Below are 15,587 nucleotides of genomic sequence, written 5' to 3' on the forward strand. Positions count from 1 at the left end.
TTCAGCACAACAACTATGACACTGTAGAACTTCAGAGTAGATATTCTCTAGAGTGATGGGAAGGGACCTCCTGATGCTGTAGTTAACCCACTTCTCCAGAAAGGTAATAGCTAGGTCAACAGTAGAATTCTTCCATCAACCTACAACTGCCTACCCCAGAGGTTAGGTTGGTTCTAACTACATCTCTCAGAAGAGTGGGTTTTTCACATCCTGTGAGATTCAGGCCATGTCTATACTACAGAGCTAAGATGATTTAAGTTACAATCATAAACTGCTGTAATTACATCTCTTGTGCATGTTCACACGAAGATCCTTATGTCAGGAGAGTCTGTCCACAGTTGGTGCTCTAGCACTGACAGAGACAGCAGTGTACCACAGGAAGCTATTCCACTGTGCAAATTGCCAGCTCTTTCTGCTAGGAGTTCTGAGAATGTTGCGGGATCACTGTCCCATGATGCAGTTTTCAAAGTCCCATAATTTCAAGTGCTTGTGACTACATTTCATGCCAGTTTTCAACTGTAAACTCTGAGCCAGCCACCTCTGTCGAAATGCGTGGACCTTGCACTGCTTATCCCTTGTGCAGCTGGACATAAGAATGCCATGCAGATGCAAACCTGCTACTGTTGTTAACTGTGTAACAAAATAAAGGATACATCTGCCTCGTGTAATCGAGTGCTATCAAAACAAAATGAATAAATACCAGAGTTGCCATTTTTTGCTTCAGGCACACCCGAGCCAGACTGCTGTGACCTCTCTGGAGTCAAAAAGAGTTTCTGACTCACCATGCTACTGGATGAGCCTGTCTCCTGTCCCACTTTCTCCTCTAACTGGATCTTCTTGTCTACCACTTCACCCTTGGAGTTCACTCTGCTGGTCACTGCCTCCAGTTCCCCTGTATTATCTATGAGACGCTTGGTGGTACAGATGGGGTTGCAACAAGGATGGTAGTGCAGATGATGTTGCAAATCTGTGTAGAAGCAGTGTGTTTTCAGTGCTGACCCCACAGCAACTGTTGGCCTCCCTTACCTTCTGGTATTCTCGCCTCAGCTTCTTGATCTTAGCATGGCACTGCTGCATATCCCTTTCATACCCCTTCTCATCAATGCCATGAAAAAGCTACTTTTAGTTACAAGTTCCTACAGCCGGATTGGAGCTGCAACTGCACAGCCGTCTCTCCTCACAGACCCAAGAGATTCAGCAACTCCAATGTAGTCCATGTTTGCTATGGGCATCTGGGAAGGTGGAATGTGAGTTTTCTATGCCAAACAAACAGGAAGTGGAATTTCAAAAATTCTCTGGACTTTAAAGAGGATGGGTTGCATGTCTATGTACCGGACTGCAGGACAGTGGAGTAAAAACTGCTTACCAGAGAGGTTATGATGGGCATTGTGGGACATCTCCTGGAGGCCATATAGGGTGACATAAGTTTGCACAGTGCCTACACTGATACTGCATCACTCTTAATGTGTTGCAAAAAGCTCAGTGCCACTTGTTGACATGGTTTTATTATGCTGGCACAAGAGGAGATTTAAATCAGCAGGGAGAGCATTTTTCCGTGTATGTCTCTGCTGTTTTGCTGATGAACCTAACTTTTGTTGACAAAACTGTGTAGACAAGGCCACAGCTAAGTCGATGTATTTTTTCAGTGTAGCCCAGCCCTTGAACAGATTTAATTAAACTGGTGCAAAAATCTATTCAGATGCTCTTATTTCAGTCTTAAAGTGGCTCATCCAGGCCTGGTCTACACATTGACATTTGATTGGTGCGATCATGTCGTTCAGAGGAGTGAAAATATAAACCCCTGAGTGAAACAGTTGAACTGGCCTAATCCTGGGCACTAGGCCTAATCCTCGTTCCATGAGGCGTACAGATAGTTTGGAATGGCTTGCTAGTTCGAACTATCTAGCCCGTGCCGCGTGTAGCCGCGTGGCACGGGGTTCGAACAAGCCGGCATTTAAAAATGGCGCCGGCCGGCTTATGCAAATGAAGCCCAGGAAATTCAAATCCCGGGCTTCATTTGCAAGTGCGGTATGCCTACATTACCACCCTAGTTCGAACTAGTGGGGTAGTGTAGACATACCCTAAGTTTGGAGAGCTCTCTATTTTTTTAATGTATCTCAAGAACAACATGTTATAATATTTGAATTTGCTACAAAAACTATAACATCATGAATCATTAGATATTATAAACCACACCATAGATCTTGAAGAAATTCAAAGGGCTGGATTATACAGAAAATTTACACTGGGATTGATTGCTGTCTCTTTTAGGGCTGTGAAAAATCACATCCCTGAGAGATGTAACTAAGTCAACCTGGAGTAAACAGTGCTAGGTGAAGGGATGGAATCTTCTGTTTGCTTCTCAGGGAGGTGAATTAATTATGCTGACAGGAGAGATCCTCTCCCATCACTGTAGGGAGTGTCTACACTGAAGCATTATGGTGGCACAGCTGCTGTGCTGCCATAGTATTTTCAGGGTAGACATACCTTACGATAAGCTATTGATGCTTTTTAGCTACACTGAAGAAGATGGCAGGAATTATAATAGTGGGATAAAAACTCTTGTTCAGGGAGTTTTAGAAGCTCTGCCAATGTATTTGATGGAGCTTGATGAACACTTAAAAAGTGAAATAGCTGACAGAACTTGGGATTGCCACAGAAATACCATACATCAAATCATTCCTGTTCAAAGTATATCAAAGCATACCAAAGTATACTGAATACTCCATCCCTTGTACAAATTCTAATGGTTGCAGATTCCAGTGTGTCAAATTATCTGAAACATGAAAGGTAAACTTCAAAATGGGTTCCACATGTGGAGAGATGGAAACTGCTAGGTACATACAATTTATTGCTGATTCATTAATTTTAATGAATTAATTGTCAAAGAATGATTGTCAAGGACTTGAACAAATAATGACCAATGAATAATTTATTTGATCCTTTTTGTCTGTTTTCAAATGTTCTGTGAAATTATCAGACATTTCTCGTGTTTGTCATTTAAAATTGTTCACTAATTTTTTACATCAGATACATTTCTGGTTTGCAGATTGTTCATGTAAGTCACATAGCACATTTTTGTTTAAAACCTCAACTCTAAAATTTCTCATCTATATGGATAATGGGTATTCAACCATCTCTACACCAATATTTCTCCTCCCCTTGGACACTTGAAAGACGAAGAGCTGAACAAATGGCACAACAGAGAATGGAGTGGGCAAGGAGTAAGCAAACCAGAGCAACGTCCCTGCCCTGTGGAGCTTGGAATGGAAAATAATAATATAGATAGTGATTTCTTCCTGTTCTGTGTGCCCCCAGCCTTCCTTGCACACTGAAGATGCCCTTTGATATGAATCCCCAGAATAGTGGCAAAGAAATTTGCAGTGGTTCAACTCAGTAAAACCATGCTGTCGAGGCATGGGGCCAGATACTGAATATAAGGGAGGCACACAACCTCTACAAGGAGGTCCCTAGCTTGCTGCAGATCCCTGGGGCTGACACACCTCAGCTGCTCCATAGTACATGTGGGCAGGCCTTGAAAGCAATTGTGGCAAACCATGACCCCCAGTTAGAATACAGAAAGTCTTTGGACTTATGACGCCAGACTTACATCAGAGCCACTTACCATGCTTTTCAATTGACTGCTTGATTCACCCCTAGTACATTCAATGTGCATAAAGTTTACTTGAAATTGATTCCTGGTTGGGTTATACTGGTCTGGTGCTGGTTCTATTCTGATTCATTTTGAGGCAGAAGGGTAGCTTGTTGCTGAGTAAGGTCGCTGTGGTTTTTTGATGGTCTCCACGCCTAAGGCTCAGCTAGTCAGAAAGCTCCAATAGTGATTGCATGAGGATCAACATTTGTGTTGTTTTCCCTGGCTTTCTGAACCTGTGTTGCTGGCATTCTGAGCAAAACATATGTGAGATTATATGTGTATTAAAATGGTGCTTGCAAAATACAATGTACAGTAAATACATGGAAGTTGTAACAATCATATATAATTAATTTAGAATAAAAATCTGAATTGTTGTAGTGAAAATAGTTCTGGTTTGGGAATCATTCCCCCCCTTTATGCTATCGATTCCTATACGAAAAGCTGGTTTGACTTATGAAGAACGAATTGTGTTGTAAGTCCAAGGACTCCCTGCAAATGGGAGGAAATGTCCATATGGAAAATCTTATAGATTTCCATTACTTAGATTCCACCTGTGAGTTTCTTCCTGTGGGTGTGCAATTGGGTCCCAAATTAATATTTACATAGCAAAGTAAATGTGTATAGTGCTTTATTATTTGTAAATCATGCCAAATATAAAACAAAAAGCATGTCCCAAAGATCAGATACCAGTACAGTGTTGCTGCATTCTTCCTATACCCAGTAGGGCTAAAGCTGAATTGAGCTATGCAACTTCAGCCAAATCAATTGCTTAGCTGAAGTCAAAATAGCTTAATTTGGCTTTTGGTGCTGTGTACACAGCAGGAAGTCGAAGGAAGAACATAATTCCTTTGACTTCTCTTACTCCTCATTAAATGAGAGTTACCATGAGTCCGAGTAAGACGTTCTCCAGTTCGATATTAGTTTGAAATTACGACTTGTAGTGTAGATGTGCATGATGTTATTTTGTAATAATGACAGTTATTCTGAAATAACATTGTTGTGTAGACATGTCCTTAGTGAATATAGTTTATAGAAGTAGTTTGGACTAATATGTGAAAACCATGATCTAGCAAATATCAAGACAATGATGAAAAGAAGAACCTGACAGTTAGGAAAGCATTGCTTCTTATCATCTTATCTGTATCTCATATTATCCCTTGGCTTAATACAAATAAAATCAATAGAAATTTGCAAACTTTTTGCTAAGATCAAATACATTTCAAGTAGTGACAGGGTTATACTATTATATATCAGGAAGGAGCTGTCACCTGTTGAACCTGCCTTATGTAATTCAATGCGAACACAGACAGGCAAACTCTAATGATACTTCTGTTTCAAGCAAATCTATTCTTCCATGATAATTTTAACCCCAAGGCAGTCTATTTTCATGTGAAATGTGATCTCTTGGAGAAAACACTTTTTCCTTTCAATATTTACAATGTAAAGTAATTATAACACTTACCAAACCTCCTGTTATGAGTGACTTAGCAATGGTCAGTTACTTAGCTCTATCATGGCGATGATATTTTAAGTGTACTCCAGTTTGATACCAATAACCTTAGATCCAAACACCCACAAATTAAAAAATTCAAATTCCTGAAGATAAGCATATCTTTATTTAAAAGGTACTCAAGATTTTATACAGATTTTGCTTCATCTTGTGTCATCACAGTGCTAAAACATGAATATCCTCATTGTGACAAGAGACAAAAAAACTATGTACAGAACTCTTCTGGACTAAATTCTCAATTATCCATACATGTTTTAACCAAAATCCACAATACCAGAGGAGAAGTTACTTGTAACACACACAGAATCAAAGCATGCTTAATTTTTAAAATTACAATTTTTACTTAAACCATGTCATTTTTATGACAAGATATAAACTACTATACTCATTATGGTAGCTTGCTACTTACTAAAGCTTGTGAGTATCAATAAAAGGCTTATTAAACACAAACTTGTAGCAAACCATATCATTATTTTGTTATTCAAACATTTGAGAACCTTTATAATCCAACAATGTAAGTAATACCTACTTCATGTATCACTTGCCCATGAAACCTCTGAAAAAGTGTAATAAATCATCATGCTACAGTATTTGCAATCATAAATACAATGGATTTTTTGCATTTGAAAAAAATGCTAATTTTCTGTAATGAGACTTTTTAAAAAAATGCATGAAGCCTTCTATGTATTCCCCTGTCTTGTAAAGTTTTTATCCTAATATGTTTTGAAATACAAGTTAGTGTCCTGCCTGCCTTACAAAAGCTAGGTGTGCATGTGCAAGCACTTTAGCAATTTAAGGCCCAAATGGTCTTGTGGGAATCCACATTCCAAGTGGAAATCCTGTATGTCTCTTCTAGGAGAAAGTGGTTCAGTTGCCTTGACATATTGTCCTGGAGGGGACTCCTTGCAGTTAGGACTGCACATATAGAAAGGGACAATATGGTGGCTGTGGAGAGAGCATATTGCACCGTAATTAATTATCATTCCCAGGAACCTTCTCCCAGACTATAATAACTTTTCAGTGAGCTCCTTTGACTATGGGAAACCCCTCTTCCCACCACAGATGGAAGAATCCTAGCAGTTGCTCCCTAACTTGCTGCAGAAGTACAGGCATATTACTGAATGGTTGTGGTTGCTACTGTATCCTCTGTGATCTAGTGGATCAAGACCTAACTCCCCATTTCTTTGGTGAGAGGTTGCAAACCTAGGTCACTTCAGTGGACTGGTTTGGAGCAATCTGTAGAAAGGGAAAGTCTAAATCTCTGGGGTTGTGTAACGGGAGGGGCCATAACAACAGTAGTTATGCTTATCATCATGATTTATTTATAATATATATTTGCTGGTGCTGCTTCTGAACAATGAGTCACACAGATAGCCACAGAAATACAGAAGCTTCAGGGGGTAGCCAAGTTAGTCTGTTACAGGAAAAAAAAACCAACAAATGCTCTAGTAGCACTTTATAGACTAACAAAACATGTAAATGGTATCACGAGCTTTCGTGGGCACAGCCCACTTCTTCAGATGATCAGAGTTATGAGTAGGGGATATGAAAACTCGAAATAAATAGGAGAAGGGAAGCAGGGGGTAGAGGGAGGAGAGAAAGAAAGCATCTCTCTTTACCCCCCCTCCCTTCTCCTATTTATTTTGAGTTTTCATATCCCCTACTCATAACTCCAGTCATCTGAAGAAGTGGGCTGTGCCCACGAAAGCTCGTGATACCATCTACATGTTTTGTTAGTCTATAAAGTACTACCAGACCATTTGTTGTTGTTGTTTTTTCACAGAAATACAGAAAAAGGTACATTTTTCCAAAATCCCATTTTAGAGAAATCCTTTCAGGACAAATGAAAGTCCAGTATTATTAGGTGTGGGACAGTGTCTTCCTCTGTGTCTGGAAAGCACTCTACCACATTTTGGGTACTCTCACAATCTAAATAACAAATAGAGACGAGAACCTATCCATCCATTTCTCATGAAGAAACTAAATATTATTAAAATCGATCACTGATTTGCTAATTATGAAAAATGGGCCTGAATAACTCAAAACCTTGGGAAGTTCTAATCTGATGCCAAATACAATTATTTAAAGTTTTCCAGCTATCATTCTATTTTTCACATTGCTCCACTTTACTTTCTAAATTATTGTGATGTGATGGTTTTGGCCAACACAGTGGCAGTTGAAACAGGCACCTCCAGAGCTAAAAGCATGAGCTGCCAATGAGCCAGTGTTCTGTAACTCAGAACTAGAACAATTCACAACCTTTGCAGATCTGCACAAAGGAAGACCTGTAACACACACACACATACACTGGTGAGTTATATTGGCATATATTTATCAGACAAACAACTGAAAGCAGTGGTGGGCAACCTGCAGCACAAGGGCCATATGTGACTCATTGGGATTCTATGCATGGCCCACAAGACATTTTGTTTACTGTTGCCCATATGCAGGCTTGCCAGATTCCACTGGTTACCATCCACTTAGGTTTTTTCCCCTACTGTTTTACTAAAATGACACACACTTAAAGCAAGGACAACTGAAGCCAGGAGCATGCTGATTACACACAACATTGATTGTGAGAACTGTGTGCTCCCTCTGCATTAAAACACTTATTTTCTTTTCAGTCCTATCAGACTTTAATAGTTATTGGTTTGATTATTGACAAGATTCAGATATTCTGCTTTAACTCAGATTTCCATATTTATTATAAGAACCAAGCTACATATGGCCTGTTAAATTAACCGATGCCAAAATGACTACAAATGTTGTTGCAAAATGCCAAGAAGCCCCCCTAAGAAATGCTGCAGAGTTTGAATATTTTATAAATAATTATACAAAGCTCAGAATAATATTTTAAAAAATTCTCGCTGATGAAACTCTTCCTAAATTCGGTCAGCAATCCCAAACAGAGATATATAGTCCAATAACTCTGAAAGTACTGGACACAATTTTGCTTCTGCTCTCTCAGTAGCTTTTTGGTATAGTTAGCTATGTGAATTAAGCTTATAAAAACATTTAAAAACTTGCTAGATTGAGTGTTCTTAGAAGCATTTAATGAACACACAATTAGTTTCCTGGTTTTAGTCAAACATAAGGTTGATGTTTATAAAAAATGTAGCTCTTATAGATCAAAGTCTCTGTTGGACAGTAAGATTTTGGCCACCATATTAGCAATTAAAGTAGAGAATAATCAAACAAATGTTTAACAAAGAGATAAAGCAGAAGATAGATTGCCACTAATATTAGAAATTACTTTAATCTCTTTAATTTCTCTGTTTCTTGCCATATCAAGTAATTTTGCCACTGACTACATCAGAAGTTTTTGACAGACTAGAGTAGATTTCCCCCCACCCTCCCTTCATTTGTTCTTATTCTTGATTCACTTTGGGAAAAGTTATTTGACAGGATCAAGGAATATGGCATGATTAAAGGTAAAAATTGCAGTATATCGCTTTAAATCCAGAGGCTAGATTCTAATATCAGTTATATGGTGATGCCGGTTCAGAATGGCTCACTGCCTACAATGGAGGTGCTGTGGATTAATGCTGGTAAAAGGTAGGTCAGAATCTGTTACCAAGGCTTAAGCTGTCTGAGGTAAAGATGTGGGCCTGTTCACCCCTTGTTCATCCTTCATATTTGAATTAATGTCTTTAGTCCTCTAATCCCTTTGTTAAAGCAGTAAGAGAGAATAAAAGGTGGTAATACTGAACATTCAATTGCACACCAGCTAGTTATTTTTTACTATCCATATATTTTCCTTGCCAATATTCCAAAATTATGTGGGACTTTTCCTCAAATGTCTAGATTTAAATTTAAATCCACCTAATTTTTCAGTTGACACAAAATGAACATGTCATAGTCAAAATGCTAGATTTTTTAACTTTAATTATATGATATTCTCATAAAATATAATAGAAGACCTAAACAAGTTGGTTTTCAGTGTAGTTAAGAAAAGCTTATATTGTATATTCTAGTGGTGCTGACTATTTTTTAAGTGTTTCAAAAAATATACTGTCATATTTATTTGGAGTCATAAATACTTTAATATGAGATTTACTAACTTCAAAGGTAGACTGCGCTAATCTGTAAAAATTATAATACCAGGTGGCATAGAGTGAAGCAATGTTTAAACTAGTCCAAGTCCCCAACAATACTGGATAGAAACCTGCAATTTCAACTAGCAGATAGCTTCTTATTACATAAACTAGATGCACCTATCCATGTATTAAGCAAACCACTCCTAAAACATACCAATCACATTTTTTATTGCAGAGTTTGGTCACAAAATTTGCATCTGCCTATTATTTTCCAGTAATGAGATGACTTGTCACTAACGCTTCATTTGACAACTCTATTGCTTCTTTGTCACAATATCCAGGTAGTCCTTGGTAGTAGAGGGGTAGGATTATAGGCTAGAGACTGCAACCATCTTTGAGCCTTTGAAACTTGAGCATATTTTAGGTCGACAGGGGGAAAAGTTTCTTCCATGAGCTATAGCTTGATCACTTTCATAGATGGAGGACACATTTGAGTGATGGCCAAGTTTTTGCATAAGACTAGGTGTGTCAAGGACCAAAGAAATATTTTTAGGATGTCATGAAGAATGTTTCAAAAGAAATATAATCCAGTGCACCTGGAGGTATACCTGCTACTCTGCTGGGTTTAATAGAAGACACATGGCCTTATAAAAGAGCCACAGTTGGATTGACAGGTGGATTGACAGGTGCTTGTGAACACTACAGAGAGGAAGAAGGCTCCTTCAGAGGTCCAAGTCAGTAGGCATCAGCAAGGAAGGCCAGTGGAGGCAAGAGGTGCTGATCTTTAAACAGATCTTTAAAGTCTGGGATGAAACTGGGATGGAAACTTTGCAAATTTTAGTTCTATTTTGAAAGATTTTGTGGAGGACTAGTAGGAACTGGGAACTAGAAGGGAAATTTTTTGAATATCTGACTTGTGTGGATTTTGTAAGAGGCATGAGTTAAGAGGAAACAGAGTCAGGCCTCAGTATAGTGCTTGACTAGCACGGGGTACAGAAGAGCATTCAAAACCTTTAACTAGGGCCTTAATTGATGTTTCCTCCTCAAGGATCAGCAATGGCAATTTTGCATAGATGGTTGACCTGGTTACAAGACTTTGTAGGTTCAGATGCCTCATAGGGCTTGCAACAGCCACTTGTTCAGCAGGGACTGACTACCTGGCTATAATTGTTCAGGGTTTATAAACTAAGTTGCACACTTGTTTTTCAACAGTCATATATGTCTGTCTTTTGTTAGTAACCTGCCTTTAGCAAAACATAATTACAGTTTCTGCATCTATTTAAGTTTGAAGGATGATTAAAAGACACATCTGAAAATAGGCTTGCTGTCCAAAATCTTTTTTGAAATGGTACAGAAATGATTGCACTGAAACCTGAATTCATTACCTGTCACCACTAGGAAGGCACCATTCATCAAATTTCTAAAATTAAGCACTCAAAAGTGAGAAAATGCCAACTAAAGATTGCTTGTACAAGTTTCATTTTGCCCTTTGTTTGAATGCCTGGATCATATGACATTAAATTACATAACTATATACATTTCTGTCTGATACTATCATATTATTCATAATCTTAAATGCATATGTGTGCTCTTTTCGCATTATTATTTGTTTTACTACTGCATATAAAAGCTCTACATGGACCAGGATCCTGCTATACAAACACAGAACAAAAAGTCAGTGTACGAGGCAAACAGAGAGCATGAATATCTTTTACATAAAAGGTACAGAGTAACGTAAACTGCGTGAGCAAACTGTACTTATATTACATAGTGTAGATTAAATGTTCAATGAAGAGTAATATAGTACTAAAAACTTCCTGATATATATAGGCAACATAAGTTTGTAGCTAAGTTAGCTTCACAGCTAATTGTCTCATCACTCAGATTATATTTAAGGAAGTACAGTATGTGCTGCTGATGCAAATTAAATCATTGAGTAACTGGGTAAAATATATATCTTATTGAAAAGGAAAGTTATGTAAAAAGTTACACCAATACAGATATGTAGGAGTACCATCACAATGCAATTAGAGTAAGTGAAAAAGAATGAAAAAATATTACAAAATATTTTATTGGTGTATATGATTTTGTAGGGGGTGATAGATTTTCTTTTTAAAGACATAGTATGCAACCATGTAATTAAAGACTACATTGCAATAAATAAACAGAGAGTGTAACCTTAACTTTGGTATTTCCGGAATTTATTTTATTTTATTTCAAGGAATAAACTCTTTATTGCAATAAACTATCTTGGTAAGTTATTGAATATGGTATTTCAGAAAAATATTTCTGCTGAGTGCCTTATTCTCAACTACTGCATTCAGATCATTAAGCCTATGTGCAACACTCCTAAAAATCAGTGTTCATATGAGATGAACAAATGAACAATATACTAGATGAGAACAGAAGAACAACAGGCAAGTGGTATTTGAGGTGATTCATTTTTAAGAGGAAAAATAAAATCTAGAGATACCTGTCAGAAATTAGGGAAGCTGTATTGCTAGAATTCTTATTATGTTCTGAATTCCCAATAGTATCAATTGTACGAAACAAAGTGACAGGTTGAATTCTATCATTTGTACCCATTAAAAAAATTCTAATGTGCTAGAAACAGCAGGGTTGTTAGAAGTGTATTGGTGTTCTGTAACAGGAGTGGAACTGAGAAGCCTAGGGCTGGACACAGTGCTTCCATTCTTTGTCTCTCTCAACATTCAGTTACCCAAATTCTATACCGAAAATTATCCCCAGATAAGGGATAAGGATTGAATGAACACTTTTGCAGACATATATTTGTTAAAACAATGTTGTAAAAATTCACTAACTGTTCCATTGTTTGCAGAAATAGGCAATTAATCAACCATGACATAAATTAGGAAAATTTTGTTACATGAGGAAAAAAAAGCAGGGATGTCTATAATTAGGCCACATAGACTCCATTCACTGATTTTTGTCTGCAACTCTGAACAATTCCAATATATGGGAGACAAAAATCTCATCTGGTGCAAATCAGTATAGATCCAACATTTTAAAAATTTAAAGACTTACAAATTCTTAATGGAAATGATCCCCTTTAAAGCTAAAATAAATGTCTAAGCTCCCTTTTGAATCTTTGAGATCTGAATTTTAATATACTCCTATTTGAACAGAAGGTCCTTGTGATTTGAACAAATTGGGATTCATTTTTATTACCTTGAGGGTTTTGTTTGTTTTGTTTTTAAAGAGAAAACTTAGCATAAAAGTCTATTGTCTTATTTACATTCATGTAAAAAATAATAATTTTGCTGAACTCAGTGAAGTTTCTGTTTCGTTTCTGGAGACAATTTTAGAAGCAGCCAATCTCGAGGGAGCAAATATATATCAACTGAGTCCAAATGAGCTGGGCCAGATACACCCAAGGAAAGCTAGAACTCAGAAAGGAAATTTTGAAATAGAAGGAGAAGGCCCCATCCAACTATCTCATTTTTGTTTTCTCAGGAAAATAAAATTAATATATTTTGTTATTATACCACATTGTAAAGGAATACAAATGATGATAAAGTCAAATGATGATTAGTCATGGATGGGAGTATTTGAGAGGTTGACTTGAAATATTTCAGTCTGATAAACTGGTAAAGCAGTCTATAAAGAACTTAAAAAGTATCTCACAAAACAAGGTGACCGGCAACAAAATATCAAATGAATTTTAATAGTGATAAATGCCAAGTAGTACATATTGGAAAACATAATCCCAACTATATGTATAAAATAATGGGGACTACATTAGTTGTTACCACTCAAGATAGAGATTTTGGAATCTCTGTGGATAGTTCTCTGAAAACATCCACTCAATATGCAAACAGAATGATGGGCATCATTAAGAAATGCACAGAAAATAAGACAGGGAAATATCTTACGGACTTTATATACATTCATGGTATGGCAATGGACCACCCACATTTTGAATACTGTCTGCAGATGTGGTCACCTCCTCACAAAAAAGATATCTTGGCATTGGAAAAAAGTTCAGAATGGGGCAACAAAAATGATTAGCAGTATGGAACACCTGCCATATGAGGAGAGATTAATAAAACTGGGACTTTTCAATTTAGAAAAGAGAAGACTAAGACGGGGGGCGGAGGAGAATATGACTGAGGTCTATAAAATCATGGCTTGTGTGGAGAAAGTAAACAAGGAAAAGTTATTCATTTGCTTCCCATAACACAAGAACTAGGAATCACAACATGAAATTAATAGGTTGCAGGTTTGAAACAAACAAAAGGAACTCCTTGCCAGAGGATGTAATGAAGACCAGGTCTTTAATAGGGTTCAGAAAACATCTAGATAAATTCATGGAGAAGTCCATCAATGGCTATTAGCCAGGAAGTGCAGGAATGGTGTCCCTAGCCTCTGTTTGTCAGAAGCTGGGAATGGGAAATGGGGAATGGATTACTTGATGATTACCTGTTCCATTCATACCCTCTGGGGCACCTGGCATTGGCCACTGTTGGAAGACAAGATACTGGGCTAGATGATCTGATCTACTATGGCTGTTCTTATGTGCTAGATCCTTAAACAATGGCCATCTGGACTACGTAATCTGAATAGCTGTGAGCTGTGTGTAATTTACAGGGAGTTCAAAGACCCAATTCAACGACAAACAATCACCGTTACAATATGCTGAATCATAGTTGTACACAAAATAGATAGCATCCACAGGTGCATTTCTTATCAGGGTGCAGTACATTCTGACTCTAGGCAGAATCCAGCATGGAGGTGGCATGGAACTGAAAGTGTTAGAAAGCTCACATTATCTTTTGCCTAATATAAAGCTTGAGTACGCAGCCACTCTCTTTCCCTGTAAATGCTCTAATTGTTGTTTTCTCAGCTTGTTGCTCAGCTTGTTTGTTTATATGGATTCTGTTGTTGGGTATTTTATGTTGCATTTTGTGCCTATTGTACTTGGTTTCATTGCTCATTTTAATGTGAATGTTTTTATAAGAAATGATTTTGTACCACCCCTAAGCTATTTCCCAAAACTACTTTATCTCAAATCTGCACGGCTGCCAGAGGGACTCTTGTGTCCCACTTGGCAATGTGACAAGACACGTTGGTTGATGGGTATGTGCTTCACTTCATTAAAAGAACCCAAATACATTTTTAAACGTCAGTCAGAACATGTCACAAGATATTAAAATCAATACAGGTGTATAGCAGGCAAAATGGTTTAGTGCTGTATCAGCTGAGGATCTGCCTACTATGTTTGGGTTTTTTAAAAAGACCCTAAAAATGTGGGGTCTGGTAATGAACTGATTCTTTCTGGGGAATAGTATTTTAGGATGAAAGAGTGTAGTCTGGTCACCATGCTCATCCAAAGCTTGGCCTCACAGCTTACACTTAATGGTTGGGTTTTACCACCAATTGTAGCTGTGGCTTTAGGATGATAACACTTGTCCACTAGGAATTGGATACAGAGCACTAACTCATCTAAGATTGGCCACTGAAATGTCACTAGATGGTCATAAATAATATGATCTAGATTTGAATTGACAGCCTCCAGGAGGAATAAGGTATATCAGATTCACTGCTGACATATCTGGGTACAACACTACAGGCAGTCCCTGAGTTACGTGGATCCGACTTACGTTGGATCCCTACATATGAACGGGGCTTTTCTCGCCGCGGAGGACGCGGGTGGCGGGACCGCCCAGATGCGCCGCGGTCCCGCCGCCTGCGTCCTCCACGGCAAGAAAAGCTGCTCCGTGTCTCCCTGGTCTACCCGGCAGCGCCCCAGCTGCTCTGTCCCAGGAGTCCAGATTCAGCCGCTGTTGAAACTGATCAGCGGCTGTTTCCAGGAAGCCTGGGGCAGAGCATCTCTTCCCCGGGCTTCCTGGAATCAGCCGCTGATCAGTTTCAGCAGCGGCTGACGTGGGAACACCTGGGGTAGAGCAGCTGGGGTGCTTCCAGGTTGGTCCCCGCAGTGCTGCAATGCGCGGACCTACCCGGCAGCACCCCAGCTGCTCTGTCCCAGGCTTCCAGATTCATCCGCTGTTGAAACTGTCCAGCGGCTGATTCCAGGAAGCCTGGGGCAGAGCAGCTCTGCCTCTGGCTTCCTGTAGTCAGCCGCTGGTCAGTTTCAACAGCGGCTGAATCTGGACGCCAGTTCCGACTTACATACAAATTCAACTTAAGAACAAACCTACAGTCCCTATCTTGTACGTAACGCGGGGACTGCCTGTATTGAAAACAATGGTACTATGTCCACTTATACCTGTGATTAATTTGTCCCAGTATCTCATATCCTTTCTGCTTCGTGCATTCTCTTAAGTAATCTTGGATAACAAGGCAAACCTCAGAATATTGATTCATTTAATAATTTTGCACCAATATTTGCTATTCTAGTGGAAAT

The 15,587-nt window shown here is 38.5% G+C and overlaps 1 pseudogene; it reads right to left on the reverse strand.

The window, feature by feature from the left end:
- Positions 1–626: 626 nt before the first annotated feature.
- The window catches only part of LOC149524316 (uncharacterized), a 31,550-nt pseudogene continuing 16,589 nt past the window's right edge, over positions 627–15,587 (reverse strand).

The sequence above is a fragment of the Pelodiscus sinensis genome, chromosome 5, assembly GCF_052426305.1.
Source record: "Pelodiscus sinensis isolate ZL-2025 chromosome 5, ASM5242630v1, whole genome shotgun sequence".
NCBI classification, from domain to species: Eukaryota; Metazoa; Chordata; order Testudines; family Trionychidae; genus Pelodiscus; species Pelodiscus sinensis.